General features: G+C 42.8%; 1 long non-coding RNA gene across 2 annotated transcripts; it reads left to right on the forward strand.

Annotated features, from left to right (window-relative positions):
• Positions 1-3,072: 3,072 nt before the first annotated feature.
• On the forward strand, positions 3,073-15,843 carry LOC116419610. Of its 2 annotated transcripts, XR_004229860.1 has the most exons (4): positions 3,073-3,717; positions 6,115-6,220; positions 13,399-13,586; positions 14,223-15,843. It is a non-coding gene; the product is annotated as an uncharacterized LOC116419610 (long non-coding RNA). The 2 variants fall into 2 exon arrangements; XR_004229859.1 differs by having other exon boundaries at positions 3,073-6,220.
• The last annotated feature ends 853 nt before the right edge of the window (positions 15,844-16,696 follow it).

Here is a 16,696-nt window from a genome sequence, read left to right on the forward strand (position 1 = left end):
AAATAGATAATCTGACAGACATATGGTTAGACAGTCAGACAGACAGATAAATGGATAGATAGAGAGATAGACAGACAGATAGATAAATAGATGGATGGATGGATGGATTGATGAATGTTTGGATCCATGGATGGATGGTCCAGATAGATAGTGTTTTTAAAGCACTTTAATTGGAACCCAGCACATTTTTCAGTAATCTTGAGAATAGGTATGTTATTTTTTTTAACATGTACATATGTCTGTCTTTCACTCCCAAGAAGCTTCCCATTCTCATTTTAGCCTCATCCCTTAGTGCTGTACTAAGTTGGTAAGTACTAAATATTTAGTATTTTGTGGAAGTTGTCCCTGCAGGATTACTACTTCCTTTATTAAGATCTCTTCAGTGGGCACATCACCTAGCATAACTTTTCCTAACATTTATTCCATATGGTCACATGGTAGCTTCTTTTTTTTTTTCTTTTTTCCTATTTTTTTTTTTTTTTTTTGCTTTCAAATTTTCATTTTGCATTTCTCCTCAGGTCTTTTCCAAAATTCAATTTTCTTACAAACCAAGTTTCCTGAGGTCTGAAAATCTTGTTTCCTCTGCTCCCATTCCCCCTTTCATCAAAGGCTTTCCTTCCTTTTCATTCCCTGTTCCCTTCCTCTCCTTTCTTCTGCAGTCTCCATCAAAAATCCAAAGTGACATATTTTTTTATCCTTTTCAATTCTCTCTCCTTCCTTTGGGCAATGGAAACATTTCAAGATTAGTTGTAAAACACAGAACATTGAAAGTAGTGACAGAAATAAATCAGCAGGCTGTATAGTTCTTTCTGTGGCAGATATTACCAATGCACTCAGATTTTTAATATCTATCTATATATATATATAATGCAGAAATAGGATAAAAAGGTCGTTTCTTCCTCGCCCTTCAATCTGATTTCATTTAATAAGCATTTATTAAGCATCTGTAGTATTCAAGGCATTGGGTTTGGGGCCAAGATACAGAGCAAAATAAGAGTCCCTATCTCCAAACATCCATCCATCCATTTATCTATCTATCTATCTATCCATCCATCCATCCAAACATCCTATAAACAAATAAATATATGCCTGCATATGTGAGGAGAGAGGGAAAGAATACCCACCAGTAAGGGGACTGCAAAAGGAGAGAGCACAGAAGCTGAGCCTTTGGAGTCAGGGGCTCCAAGAGACACAAATGAGGAAGGAATTTACTCTTAACATGACATAGCCAAGGGAAACTCATGGGAACAAAAGATGAAATGTCTAGTTTGGGATGGGCAGGCTGACATTTGGCTGCCATGTTAGGGAGACGAAATGTGCAGTAAAGCTGGCAAGGTAGGTCAAGCCTAGATTGTAAAGAGCATCAAATGTCAAACAAAGGAATTGTATCGCAGAGGCAAGTTAGCTCTTGAGTCAAAAAGAGTGAGGTGATCAGATCCATGCACTGTCCATCAATTGTGGCCGACTTGGAGGGGATGGAGTAGAAGGCGGGACCCTAATGAAGAAGCTGCAATAACCTTGGTTAAATCTATTGCCTCCAACTAGGTTGGTGGTTTTGTCTTAGCCACCCCTTTTTCAGGGACAAAGGGGGTCCTTTGACTCCTTTTAATCATCCTTTTGGAGAGAATCAAAACCTGAAACTCTGGGAACAGAATCTCATCATGCTATTTTATAAGAAGATGTCAGAATGGAGTCTTCTCAATAAAGAGCCCCCCCAAGAAACAAAGGTAGATTGGAAGGAGAAAGCAAATGAATCCCCCAAATCAACTTCTATTCCTTTATTCCTTCCATTCCTCAAATTGGTTTGGAAGCTTTTTAACTGGGATCAAAAAGAAAAGGCAATTAAATCAATTTACATATGAAATATATGATGCCAACTGCGGGCTTGTCAGGGACCCATGTGCCTGACCTGATGTTGGATTTTTGAGCTGTTTATTTGGAACAAAAGTGGTCAAATGACAGTACTCTTAAAATAGCATCCCACTGTCTTTTGGTTGGGTAATCAACCATGGACTGGTCCCATCTGTCATATTTTAGCTGCATTTAAAAGTAAGTATTATGTAAATGTTATTAAATGTAGCCAGAAACTTTTTTCAATGTAAATTCTATCTGACACCCATGAAGTCAGACGCTCCCATTCGAGGGGTGGCAGTGTTAATAACGAGCAAGATTAGATGGTGTTCTGGCAGGGGCTGAAACGAGCTAGCCAGATCTAGCCGAGGTAAGAAGGGAAAGGGATAATTCATCCACATGAGAAAGCATGCATGATCTCATTCGTTTTTTTATGATTGTTGTTATTCTTTTTGTTCTTTCTTATTAAGGCTTTTTATTTTCAAAACATATACATGGATAATTTTCAACATTCACTCTTGCGTAACTTTGTGTTCCAATTTTTTTCCTTCCCTTATCCTCAATCCCTTCCCTAGATGGCAAGTAATTCAATCTATGTTAATCATGGGCAGTTTTTCTATATATATTTTCACAATTATCGTGCTGCACAAGAAAAATCAGATCCAAAAGGAAGAGAATGGGAAACAAAATGCAGGTAAACAACAAAAAGAGTGAGAATGCTATGTTGTGGTTCACACTCAGTTCCCATAATCCTCTCTCTGGGTGCAGATGGCTCTCTCCATCTCAAGACCATTGGAACTGGCCTGGGTCATCTCGCCATTGAGAAGAGCCACGTCCATCAGAGTTGAGAACATGTTCATTCTTAAAGGTAGCTGACCTGACTGTCAGATGCTGCCGAACTGGGGGCAGATGATGCATCCATAGCCTTAGCTTTCTCTAGCATCTTCCAAGCATGGAAAGTGAGATGATAGATTCAAATGCTAATGGATTTATAGCATCTGGGGGCTGATTCCTGGGACTCCATTTCTTTTCAGGATTTGTTAATACCTTAGGCAGAGGTATAACATCTTGGAATCAGGAAGATCTGAATTCAAATCTGTCCTCAGATACTGTGTGACTCTGGGTAAGTAACTTGTCAGCCTCATGGTTCTCCTCTGTAAAATGGGGATAACAATAGCACCCAAATCCCAGGGATGTTGTGAGCATGAAATGATATAATATTTGCAAAACTTTTAAACCATAAAGTGCTATACAAATACTATTGTTGTTATTAGAAGTTCTTAAAACCAACACAAAAATTGTCTTGGGAGTATAGCTGAGCATTGGCAAAGCAGAAAGCAGTCTGCTGGTCTGTCTCCTGCTCCTGAACTCAGAGACCTAGGTCTACCCCCCTGAGGACTTAAAGAGGAGGCAGGTTGAGGAAAAGGGCTGCTGTGGTGAAGGGAACTCAGGGAATGGACTTTAGTGCATTTATGAGGGTCATTTACCATCTCCCCTTCTAGAGTCATCAAGGGCAAGAGATTACACTGAGTAACGTGGCTCCAGAAGACCATGAAGTGAAGGGAGGTCAGCCTTCCCAGCATGATCTTCTGAGTAGGCTCCATACTCCTTAGTCTCTCCTAGCCAACCTTAGTCATTGCTTATGGAAATGTCTATCAGGCAAACACGACTGGAAACTGGGTGGAAATACTTCCTGAACCTAATGACCGGAACTCAGAACATCCTACATTTTTCAGACTCAATTCTAGTCATTGAGAAATGTTTGCTGAATGGAAATACATTTTTGCCAGAGAGCAAACAACGTGCAGACTGCTGGGAGAAAAAGGAGAATTCTCTTTCATTGTGGAGACGTTATCAAGTTCAGGGGTAAATATGACTCCATCCTGGCCGGGCTTGCTACCCCTCTTCTCTTCCCTCTTGCCTTCCTGGTGATTCTATTGCTCTCACCAAGTAATCTCTCTTGTCAATCAGGTTTTTTCTATCTCCTTCTCTGTGGAATGAGGTTCAGCAACGTACTTCATAATTGTTTACCGTTTTCTCTTGTGGCTTTAATGAATGACTTTTTCTCCACAAAGTCTGAGTCTGAGGGAATGTTATAGATACAAAGGGCTGGCAGGGGATGTAAAGAGAGACCTTACAGAGCATTTAAACACCTGGTTTTTGCAAATGTGGAACCTGAGACCCAAAGAGAAACAGAGATCACTTAGTAACTCAGGATCTGCTGGGATTTGAAGGCAGATCAGACTCCACATTGAACATTCTTTCTACCTCCTTCATGCATGTCAATTCACATAAGAGAGCTTGCAAGCCACCGAGACGGGATTTGAACGCAGGCTCTGTGCACTTTGGCGGCCCTTAGCTGTAACTAAAACCGCCCCCCAAGTTTATTCTGTATATCCTGCTTCACAAAAGCCTTTTTGACCATAAACAGATCAGTCAAGTCCTCTGAGACTCTGGTGCTCATCAGCAAGACAGGAACAATAATAGCGACCACTTACATGTCCATCAAAGTTTGCAAAAGTCTGTGCATTGTTATTGTTCATTTTACAGGTGGGAAAACTGAGGCTTAGAGGAGTTAAATAACTGAAAGGGTAAAACTCCATCCCAGCCCCTGTAGGGGACAAGTCCAGTTCTTTTTCTGGTAAATGATACTTGGAGATCCTCCTTCACAGTTTGGAACGCAGCCTCATCCTGGAAGTGGTCGGGCTTGTTGCTCTCCCCCTGGGAGTGGCTATTCACTATAGAACCCAAATCACCTGAGCCAGTACCTGCCGGCCCCTGGACCACTGAGACAGATACCCAAGCTACTCCAGGGACAGATGAAAATAGGCTTCCCTCATTCTACCTCCTCCACATCCAAATCCGCTAATCAGCTGCTGCTGGGGAAATGTTTCGAAAACAAAAAAACAGAAACTGAAAACTTGACTTCCTGTACACCCTGCAAAGGAAGAAGGAGGAAAAAAACTGTGAATGTGTGATGAGCAGCTGGCTTTTATTTTTAAACCCAGCTCATTGCTATGTAGATGTTCTAGAAAAACCAGGAGGACTACAAAGAAATTCTGACCTACAAGGACTGCATTTTTCAAGCAGGTGTTAATGAGGCTGCCGGGTCCTTTCAGGCCCTGGGTTTCACTGTGAAACCTGTTTGTGTGGTAGAGACAAAAAGGAGAGAATGGTACACAATGCTGGAAAGCTGGAAATGGTGGAGGATGGGAGCTTGTCTCTAATACAGAGGTGATGTCTTACCCAGTCTGGGATAGAGACAGAGGACCCGATCCAGATGTGACTTCTGCCGGGCATGACCTTGGCCAAAGCACCCAGTTTCTTGTTTGGGTCTTTCTCTGAAAAATGAGGGGCTTGGGCTGAAGATCTCTCAGCTCTCTTTCAGCCCTGTAAGCCATCGTCCATTCACCAAAACGTAATTCCATCTTAGCTGCCCAAGAGAAGCAATGTCATGACCTGATGCCCAGAGACCTGACCTTGGCTCTGCCGCTGATGATCTTGGAGACTTTAGGCAACTCTGTGGACCTCAGTTTCCCCATCTGTAAACTGAGAGATTTCAACTAGGTGATAGTTAAACTTTCACTTAACTTCAATGTTCTAGATCACTCAAGAAGAGTAAATGTGTTGGTTGATAGTTGCACACACCATCCAGCTCCTAATTTTTTTTACAGGTTCTTAAATTCTCATGCATTTCTAAGGTCCCTAGGGAGGATTAGATGAAAATTTTTAAAAAATGACTTTTTTTCCACAAAATACTCATTCCTGAATGACTTTGGCATTATGTGGTCAACTTACGGCCCTCTCTCCTGCTGACCCTTGAACCAGGACTAGAGAAATAAGGAGGAGGAGAGAATAACTCACATGTACACATGCTTTACATGTATCATCTCATGGGATCATTATAATTCTTCCTATTTTCCAGATGAGAAAGTTGAGGCTCAAAATGTGTGTATTAGGAAGCTATCACTGACCTTCCCTCACCCACTCACCCCCTGATTCCCTGACTTAATACTGCCAACCAAGGCTTTTATGAACCAGGATATTGTAGAATAAACTTGGGGGCAGTTTGAGTGACCACCAGGTGGTAAAGTGATAAAGAGCTAAGCCTGAAATCAGGAAGATCCAAATTCAGCTTAGACACTTACTGGGCAAGTCACTTAATCTCTGTTTGCCTCAGTGACAAAAGGGAGAGATAAGGGTACCTACCTCCAGGTTGTTGTAAGGATCAAATGCTTGTTTTCTTTCCTCCTTTGTTCCCAGGTAGAATAACCTGCACTTTGGCCATTGGTCCTTTGGTTTCAATCCTGTGCTTTCTGTGGAGTTTCTAAGATTCCCACAGAACTTTGTACCTTTGGGGCAACTGGAGGTGAGTCACTGAGCAGTATTGAGTCATTAAAGTTATTGCTTATCTGAAGCCTTGGGTTTGAGGGGCCCATTGCAGAGGAACAAACTTTTCTTGGGATCATGAGGCGAAGCGACTTAGGGTCCCACAGATAATATTTGAGCCATAGGCCCCCCAATTCTGCAGGGGTCCTTCCTGCTCCTCAAACCCTGTTCTGCTAGGACACTTTCCCTGTGACCAGACCCAACACCAGCTGTACTAACTGCAAAATCAACCCTCCCCCCTTTCTCCTACAGGACCTTGAATATATACTTTAACCACTGCCATTTGGACACCATGTGATGCTTTTCTGATTCTGGCTCTAGACAAAATTTCATGCCGGGTCAGATAACTGAAATAAGTGGGAGCTGAAGGCTGAACCTGGGGTCAGGGAAAAAACTAGGTTCAAATATCGTCTCTGACACTTGAGATACTGTGGAGGGGATGGGCATAGGTCATCTCAGCATGGTTCAGGCAACTCTAAATTACGAATCTGCCAAGTTTCAGATGGGCCTGCAATTTGTATTGGTGAAAGAAATTTCCACACCATGAGTTCTCTCTGATAATTAAGTCATATATTCTTTTACCCACTATGGAGCATGTAATCATAGATTTCTAAGCTAGAAGGAATCTCATAGACACTTATTCTCATTTTACAGAAGGGGAAACCAAGGCCCAGAGAGCTTACATCACTTTCACAAAATCTAATAGTAGAAGAGGATAGATCGAGTTGGAATTTGAACCCGATTCCTTATTTGTTGTTGCCCCACTATTCAAATTACAGAATGGGCAGATCCTCCAGGTTTGCTCTTCTGTGGTGGAGGTCAAAAGCTTATCCAGGAAATAGAATAGAAGAGCATGCTCTGAATTTGTCTAACATCAGTTTCCCCAAACCTACTTTTCCTTATTTATGAGCACAGATGGACAGATGTTGAGTATGGCATGTAGAGCAAGGGAAGTGCCTTTCGGTCCCTACAGACTTATTCGGTGAATGGTCTTTGTCTTAGGGAGACTCCATTTTGGTTTACATCTGCAATAGGTAAGGGACGATTCGGGGGAAACCAAACCCATCCAAAACAAAACACAAAAAACGAGCCTGACCTTCATAGATGTAGAACTAAGAGGGAACTCAAAAATTATTTAGTCCAATCCCCAAATTTTATGGTTGAAAAAACTGAGGCCCAGAAAATTTAAGTGAAGACCAAGGAACTAATAATAATTGGCAGAACCAAGGTTGGAACCCAACAGCTCTGAGTTCAGATTCAGGGCTTTCCCCCAGTACCATAGATCTCAGGCAGAAGATAATAGCAGCTATTTATATAATGTTTGAAGGTTTGCAATGTGTCTTACTTAGCTTTTATCATTTGATCTCCCTGGTGCCCCTGGAGGGGAGTAAATATTATTATTTATCATTATCCATTTTAAAAATATTATCCATTCGGCAAATAATTGAGGGGATGTCCATTAATTGGGGAATGGTCAAACAGGTTGTTCAACTTGAACAAGTATATGAATGTAATGGAATATTATTGGGCTGCAGGAAGTGATGAGCAGGCAGAATTCAGAAAAACCTGGAAAAGCTTCTATGAACTGATGCTGAGTGAAGTGAGCAGAACCAGGAGAACTTTGTACACAGAGTCGGCAACATGGCGTGATGACCAGCTCTGATAGACTGAGATCTCCTCAGCCATGCAATGATCCCAGACAACTCCAAAAGACTCACGATGGAAAATGCCATCCACATGCAGAGAAGGAGCCCATAGAATCTGAATGAAGACCAGAGCATACGATTTGCACTATTTTGAGGGGTTCTGGTTTTTTCTTTCTTGTGATTTTTCTCTTTTGTTCTTATTCTTCTTTCACAACATGACTGATGCAGACATATGTTTAACATGATTGTACCTGGATAATCTATATTGGATTGTTTGTCATCTTGGGGAGAGGAGAGGAAGGGAAAGGAAGGAAGGAGAAAAATTTGGAACTCAAAACCTCACAAAGATGAATGTTGAAAACTACCTATATATGTATAGGAAAAATACTATAAAGTTAAAAATAGAGAAAAAATTTAAAAAAAGGAAAAATATCCATTCCTCTACTGCCAGTGAGGATACTGAAATGCAGAGAAATTGAATGAAGCAGTTTGAGACTTTCCTGACTTCAAGTCAAGTCCCATATCAGCTCTACCAGACACTGGGTGTTCAGCTAACCCAGGAAACATTGGCCCAGTTTTGGACTTCTTGTTTCAATCTCAGGGCAACAACTCCATGCGAATCTTTGAGATGATATTTTTACAAAGGCATAAACTAAATGCTGAGAACACACATTCCCTCTGCTCCAGATCTGCAGATTCCTCTGAGAGTGTGGGGAACGTGAAACTATTAAAGGGAAAGTCTGAGAGTTTGGTTTTGTGGCATTCTCTCGGGAATGGGGAGACATGTTGCGAACGTGAGAAAGTAATAACCTGAGGTGCCAGCTCCTAATTAAAACTGCAGAGAAAGAGGCAGCTTCTACCATGTCCTCACGGAACCTTCTTGAAGAGCACTGGAGTTGAACCTCGTCTTGAAGGAAGCACAACATAAAAGAAGCTCATCTGTTGTCACTGACAGTCTGAGAGCTCTTGCTCCTATGGAAGTCAGCGAACTTTAGAGAGAAGGCGGTTCAGTGTCTCTGCAGGCTGGAATTGGGAAGATATTTATGGATTTTGGACCCAGAGCAGCAGTCAGACACATGTGTCCCACAGAGCCACAGAGACCCTTGTCTTCGTCTGATACAATCACCGAGACCTCTCTAGTCTTCCTCTCTAACGCCCGGCCCTCCATGTTACTACTCTCCTAGTCTGGACCTTCAGCAACTTGCCCAGAGTCAATATAGAAGCCCCTCCCTGGCATCTTGTCTCTAATCTCTCCCTCTCCAAGCCATCTGGTCCATCCCTAAGCATCTTAAATAATGCAGAACAAATGGGTTTGTCCCCTGATACTGACATGGGAAGGTACATCGGCTTTCCAGGGTAGTTACCATCTTCTTGTGGTCCTTTATTGCTTCAGGAAGGTGCTTCTGCCCCTGATCTCCATCCCGAGTAAATGACTTTCTAGGAGATGAGTCATTCCCACTCCCACCTGTGGGTGGTCAGTCTGTCTATGGTCCTTCTGTCCTTTCCAAACCACCCTCTAAGCCTTGGCCCCAACCAGAATGTTTAGTAAGAACCAAATTATGGGGGACTTTAAATGCCAGGCAGATAAACTTTCTTATTATTTTAGAGACAGGAGAGAGCCAGGGAAGATTTTTTTTTAAATAAGAGCTTTTTATTTTCAATATACATGTAAATATAGTTTTCAACTTCACCCTTGCAAAACCTTGTGTTCCAAATTTTTCTCCCTCCCTCCCCACCTCCCATCTCTCCTAGATAGCAAGTAATCCAATATGGGTTAAATATGTGCAATTCTTCTAAACATATTTCCACATTTATCATGATGCACAAGAAAAATCAGATCAAAAAAAAAGGGAAAAAAGGAAAAAGATTAAAAAAGCAAACAAACAAAACACAAAAGGAGAAAATACTATGTTGTGATCCACATTCAATCTCCACAATCCTCTCTCTGGGTGAAGATGGCTCTCTCCCTCACAAATCTATTGCAATTACCCTGAATCATCTCATTGTTAAAAATTGCCACGTCCATCAGAATTGATCATCACATAATCTTTTTGTTGTGTATAATATCCTCCCACTTCTGCTCATTTCACTTACCATCAGGTTCTATAAGTCTCTCCAGGACTCTCTGAAATCCTCCTGCTGATCATTTCTTACAGAACAATAATATTCCATAACATTCATATCCCATAACTTATTCAGCCATTCCCCAGCTGATGGGCATCCACTCAGTTTCCAGTTTCTTGCCACTACAAAAAGGGCTGCCACAAACATTTTTGCACAGGTGGGTCTTTTTAGGGAAGATTTTTGAGGGGAAGAATAAAGACTTCTGCCTGTTTCATGCACCTTCTCAAGGAAGGATTCTGTAAGTCTGAGTTTCTCAGTTGTCAAATTGAAAGAGAAGGGTTAACACTGGAGAACCCATCGATAAAATGCTGTAGAAAATAGCAGTCTCACAGAAGCAAGGGAACTGCCTAGAATATTAAAGCTAAAAATCAAACCAGCAGTAATAATTACTCACATAAAAATGTTAGTTTTATTTCCCCCTCAGCGTCTGCCTCTTACTGTTTCCCCCCACACACAGCTCTTTGGCCAGAAGGAAGAAATGTTCTGACTTCAGTGATATGTGAGCTCATGAAAGTGGGTGTTCTTTTCACCAACACAGGTCAGAACCCATCCAAACCTTGCCAGGACCAGGTCATTGTTGCCCGCATCCTCCTATAAATCCTTACTCCTGGATTCTTCCTCTGCTTTTGCCCTGGATGTCCATCATGTCTTCAATGCTCTACTTTCTCCCTTTACTCTCTTAGAATCCCCAGCATCCTTCACTTTAGCACCTCCTTCTTCATTAAGTCCCAGCTACTAATGTCTCCCCCTTCAAGGGTATCTTGTAACTACTCTGTAAGTATCTCTAGGGAGATACCTATAGATGCTACTGTTGTCTCCCTCATTAGAACGTAAGCTGCTTGAGGGCCAGATCTGCTTTTATTTTTCTTTATATTTCCTGGCATATAGTAAGTGCTTTACTATTTCTTTTTTTTTTTAATATTTTGAAAAATTTTAAAGTCCAAATTCTCTCCCTCCTCCTTCCACTCTTTGAGAAAGCAAACAATGGAATAGCCGTGCCTAAGAAAATCTTACTGGTTGATTAATTTGTGACACCAGGAAAGCACAGGGCAGTGCAAAGAGCTCTGAATTTGGAGCCAGAGGACCTGAGTTCAAATCCCATTCTTGCTCCTTTATTCCCTGTATGACTTTGAATGAGTCACTTGAGCCCATCTGTAAAATGATGGGGCTGGATTAGCTCCTTTGAGGTTCCTTTCAGCCAGTCATTCAATTGAATTCAACCCTCAAAGCTTGGATCTGCCATCCTTCCCTCTCACAGCATGACTGGCTTGCCACTTTTCTTCCACATCCTAGATTATAATATTTCTTCGATGACTTTTCTTGCATAATAGCACTCTTGAGAAAAAGCTTCTGCAATTACTTGTACCCAACATGCATCTCTTCAGAGCCCTTGGGTCACTTGCCATTTGGCATCTCCTGATATTGTGGCATCCTATGAGTCCCAACCATCCAGCATCACTGTGAAAATATGAATGCTCAAATGATGGGTTTTTGGATACTACTTAGTGAGAAATGGAATATGTTATTATGCACAAACTGAATTTAATTTAAGCCTTTTTTTTAGTTCAAGGAGAAAACAATGTTAAAATATTTCAGGTTCAGCATTCATTGAATATGGGCATGTTTCTGATTAAGTTGAATTTTTGTTGAATTTCATCCAAATTTCATCCATTTCAGACTTTGAGTTGGAAGGGAAGGAATAGTAAATATACTTGGTTTGGATCTCAGCTCTGATACCTGCTATCTGTATAATCTTGGGCCAGTTTATTGAAGTCAACTAAATAAACACATCAATTTTTTTTTACATAAATTACTGTAAAAGGCCCTGGAAATACAAAGTCAAAATCAAAACCATCTTTACTCTCAAAGAGCTTATATTCAATTGGGAATAGGGGAGGAAGGATATAGGAGTAGACCTAAGGTATATGCAGGGGAAGAGAAACAGAGAGCAGAGAGAGGAGAGAGAGGGCGAGGGAAAGAGAGAGACACAAGACAAAGACAGAGAAGGAAAGGAGAGAATGAGGAGACAGAGAGAGACACACACACACAGAGAGACAGAGAGAGAGAGAGAGAGAGAGAGAGAAAAGAGAGAGCTTATCATGCTTATCATGAACATGGTAATACAAGGCAACCAAATACCCCATGAAATTGTATTTATTATTATGGGAAGAAAGAGAGAGTGAGAGAGAGAGAAAGAGAAAGAGACATAGACAGAGACAAAGTGAGCTCAAATGATTTCAAAAGTGGGAAGGAAAAGAGGAGACCTTCTGAAATTAGTCATACTTGAGCTGGGCTTTGGAGGTAGTGAGGGATTTGATGGGATGCAGGTAAGCAGGGATTATTTCATTTTTCTCTTTCTATCTCTGGCTCTGGCTGGTGCTTGACCCATAGTGGGTGCTGCTGCATTGATCCAAGTAATGGCCTTCTTTCTCTTCTCCTTCCATCTCTGAAGTGTGAGCCTTTACTCTCCTCCACTCCTTCCTTGGAGCCCCAGCTCAAACACAATCTCTCTAAGGCCTTTTCTGGTCTCCTCACCTGCTATTGTCCTCCCTTCCTTCTCCCTTGAATATTTGTATGTATTATCTTTCTAAATCCAACGTATGTACCAATTTCCTAGGCTCCAACAGGATCACTTTATCCCTTGCTGATAGAAAAGACCAGGTGGATTTAGGACCAGCAAAATCCACTCCCACTTCTGGCCCCTCGGGCTCCTTTCTGGGAGCTTCCTTCTCCCAATTCAGCGCCCACCTGTGGGGTCTGAGCCCTTCCCTTCTCTACCCCTGCCAAGTCTCCCAAAGTCACCCCACTCGGGCAGAATTCCAGCAAGCCCGATATCCCTTCTTTCCTCAGCTCAGCCCACCAGCTGCTAACTGATGGATCCCTCACCTGACACATTCATCCAAGCTCAAGGATTCAGAGGGATGCTAATGGAAGCCATGGCCCTGAGCCATAGCTTCTGGCTCACGGATGCAAGTTTTCCCCTCAATAATGACACTCTCTGGCAAGTGCCTCCACCCAGAACAAGCCCCAGAAACCAGCATTTGCCTGGCTTTGTCTCCACCCGGGACTTTGCCCGGGCACATCAGGATTGGCACGTGTGGCTTTGAGGACCCTCAGCTCCCTTATAAGCATTTGGGTTCAAAACGCACGAGGAATGGGCCTGGTTTTTGTTTAGTCTGAAGAATTCCTCTCCAAGACTTTAACCAGCCAAGTCATCTTGCCTTCCCTTGCCCAGGAGCCTCTACTTTCCCCAGAGTCTGTAATACTTAGACTTCTGGACACTTAGGAAGAGTAGGGGCTTCTAAAAATTCAAGCAATGCCCCCTGTGGTGGGTCCTATCTTCCTGTAACTAATTAGCCATTTATTACGTTTCCTTTTCGAACCCAAGGCATCCAATTCTTGTCCCGGGTCCAAATGGAAAAGCCTCCTGCCAGAACCAGGACCAGCCTTCAGCCCGGTGGCAAGACTAGGAAGCCATTGCTTTTTGTCACAGGATGTTAAGAGCATTCGATGGGAAAATAGACGTGAGACTCGCTCCCTGTTGCCTACAGAGCAAGTCCCAGAATTGAGATGCAGGTAATGCTGCCATTTTTCTGCCTTAGAGGTTTACCTGCTGCCCCCTCCCAGGACAGAGTCTTAACTTGATCCATCTCACATGGGAAGTCCTCCGCCTCCCACCTCCCTGTCTTAATCTGGCTGCTTACATCATGTAGTAAGCAGAAAAACATGTTTTTTGCTCTCCTATCTTTCTTGGTTATGAATCGTCTTCTGGGAACAAATCTCAAAGCAGCTCCCCTGAATCAGATTCCTAAATCCTCCTTGTGACAGTCCAGAGTCCGGGGATAATTCTCCCATGTCACTAGAGGCTGTCCTTCACGCTTGGAGTGCACCCCCTCCCCACCTCTCCCCACTGGAATCCCTGGTTTTCTCCAAAGCCCAGTCCAAGGCCCCCTCCTCCTGGAGACTTCTGAGCTGTCTCTGTCTCTATCTCCATGTCTCTGTCTCTCCGTGTCTCTCCTGTGTATATATTCATACATGTCTCCCCTCGGAGAACGGAGGGTCCCTGACGGGAGAGCCTGTTGCGCTTCCCTTTGGCTGTCCCTGGGGTCTAGCACGGAGTCATTGTTTCTGAAGAGGACCAATGACATCACAGGGAGCATCTTGACTTGGATTTAAGTAAGAGTCGCACAAATTTGTTGACCTCCCTGACAGAGATTTCCAGTGGCAGGACAAAGGTCAAGACCAGTGGAGAGGGCCGGGACACAGGGGATGACCTTGACATCTTCAATGTTGGACCGAGTTCTAAGCACCCCCGGCGCCTGCTTCAACCACCCTCGTGGCCGTTGGAACAGAGTGTTCCCAGCTCATCCCACAGGGAAAGTCTTCCTGTGTTGGGACAGACCACCCCTGCTCACGCTCCGGGGGAGTAGAGACCCCTCAGTTACTGCAGCGCGGTTTACCATCTGCCACAACTGCACCAGAGAAGCTCCAGCTTCTTGGAGCCACGGGCGAGAGTTGGGTCCGAGTGGCCACCGGCGGTGGAGGAGCCATCCTGGAAGGGGCTGGACAACCTCCCAGCAGAGGTGCTCCTCCCCCCTGAATGCCTCTTCAGAAAATTCTTGCTTATTAATGAGATGATATTAGTTTGTGCATATTTTGCATTTTCTCATCCGTGCATATCGTACATCCCTGAGAAGAACGGATACTTCTTGGAAGTGGGGACTGTTTTTTGCATGGCATTTGTGTCTCCAGTGCTTCAGATTGTTCATAAAGTTTCTGGAGGTGAAAAGGAAAGCCTTGCACTTACAGGGTGATAACGAGTACCGGTGCCGATTCAGGCATGTGGCGGGTGGGTCAGTTTGTCCACTGACAGAAGGCCCTCCTCGCTTGTCTTCCCTCCTCAGGGCTGACAAACCTGGCCAGGGTCAGGGAGGGAAGACCGTTGGCTTCCGTGCTCATCTCCAGGCTCGCCATGGCAGTGAGAGGGAGACAGCTCATCTGCTTGGTCAGCAGCATGTGGGACAGCAGCGTCAGCATCAAGTTAATTAGCTAGAGACAAATTAAAACCATTTTCAGGATCAACAACTGTCCTTGTGTCGTTCCCTCTTAACTGCTCGTGTGTTTGACGTGCAATGCCGGGAGAAGAACCAAAGCTGGCCAGGAACCAGGAGTCTCAAGGATGCCCTTTGCACTGAGGCAGCCCCCGTCCTCCTAGCTTAGGGGATCAAAGACATGGTTAAGAAAATGTGAGTAAATGGTAGAGCCGAACAGAGAATTATGGTCCAGATATGGAAGGGGCAGGGACAATGGAGAAGTGAGAGAAAAAAGATAGAACTGATCTGAAACAAAGGAGGTAGGGAAAGAGGCAAGGGAGGAAGAAAAAAAAATGAAATTTAGGATGTGTGGACTGAATGATAGTAAGGAAATAGAAGAAGGGCTTTAAAATGACCAGTGGAAGGAGAGCATGGGATGGGAGGGCTATTTGGAGAAGGAAGAGTCTTGGAGCCGTGTAATTGCAGCATTATTGTTATATTACAAGAGTTAAATGACAAAAGGATAAATCAGAGACATGAACTTCCCTCCCCACCCCCAAAGGAAAGAGAAAAGAACAAATTTTTCTCATTTCCTCTTTTCTTCATTCCCTGTCTTCAGTTTCCCATAGGGCTTTCTCAGTTCACAATTTTTGCATGGGAAATTAATGAATTTAAAATGAAAACTAAAAACAACAGGAAAGGAGCTTCCATTTCCATGGAACATTGTGGTTCATGAAGTTCTTGTCTCCTAATAACCCTGGGAGGTGTCTTTGGGGCTACCAAGCAACAAGTATTTATTAAGCACTTACTATGTGCAGGTGTCTTGCACAGACACAAAAGAAAAAAGAAACAAATAAAAAAAGAAACTTGAGAATTTACATTCTACAAGACAACATGTGCCCATTTATGTATGTGCAAAATATCATGTCACTTCAGTACAAGGTAATCTGGGGAGGGGAAAAGATTAGGAGAGGTACTAGGTGCTGGGGAATCTGGGAGAGCACTACAGAGAAGCAATTGAGTTGATTATGAATGAAACAAGGGAGTCCAGGAAGAAGAGGAGGTGATAGGTGGTGAATACGAGGAAGCATAAAGTACCATGAATGAATGGTGGTCATAGGCTCATAGATTTAGGGGCTGTAAATGACCTTAGAGGCTATGGAGTCCATGACAAAAAGCTCCAAAGTTATTCAGAATTAAATAGGGATCAGGGAAAAAGAAAGATTCGCTAAGGAATTGAATTTGGTCATTTTATGAATGAGCAAACGAGAAAATGGGAGAGAATATTAATAAATGAATAATTAAGAGCAACACAGCAGGAAAACTGGAGGATAAATGGAGAAACAAGAAGGGGAATGAATGAGGGAATGAGGAGATAGAAAAAAAGGGAGGTGTAAAATAAATGAGTAAACAAAACAATGAAAAATTGTTCCACCATCAAAGAGGGAGGTAGAGAAAATTAGTTGGAGGAGGGTAATGAACAAAGGAAACCTTCCCTCCCTCTCCCAATATAGTGCAGAAGAATGGGAGACAGGAAATTTGAAGGCATTGAAGAAATAAAACAATAAATAAACTCCTTTCTCCAAATTTTAATGTAATTCTTGTTTTTCTCTGTGGTTATTCAGAGATTGTAAAACATCCAGGAACTATTTA

Source organism: Sarcophilus harrisii, chromosome 5 (genome assembly GCF_902635505.1).
Source record: "Sarcophilus harrisii chromosome 5, mSarHar1.11, whole genome shotgun sequence".
NCBI lineage: Eukaryota > Metazoa > Chordata > Mammalia > Dasyuromorphia > Dasyuridae > Sarcophilus > Sarcophilus harrisii.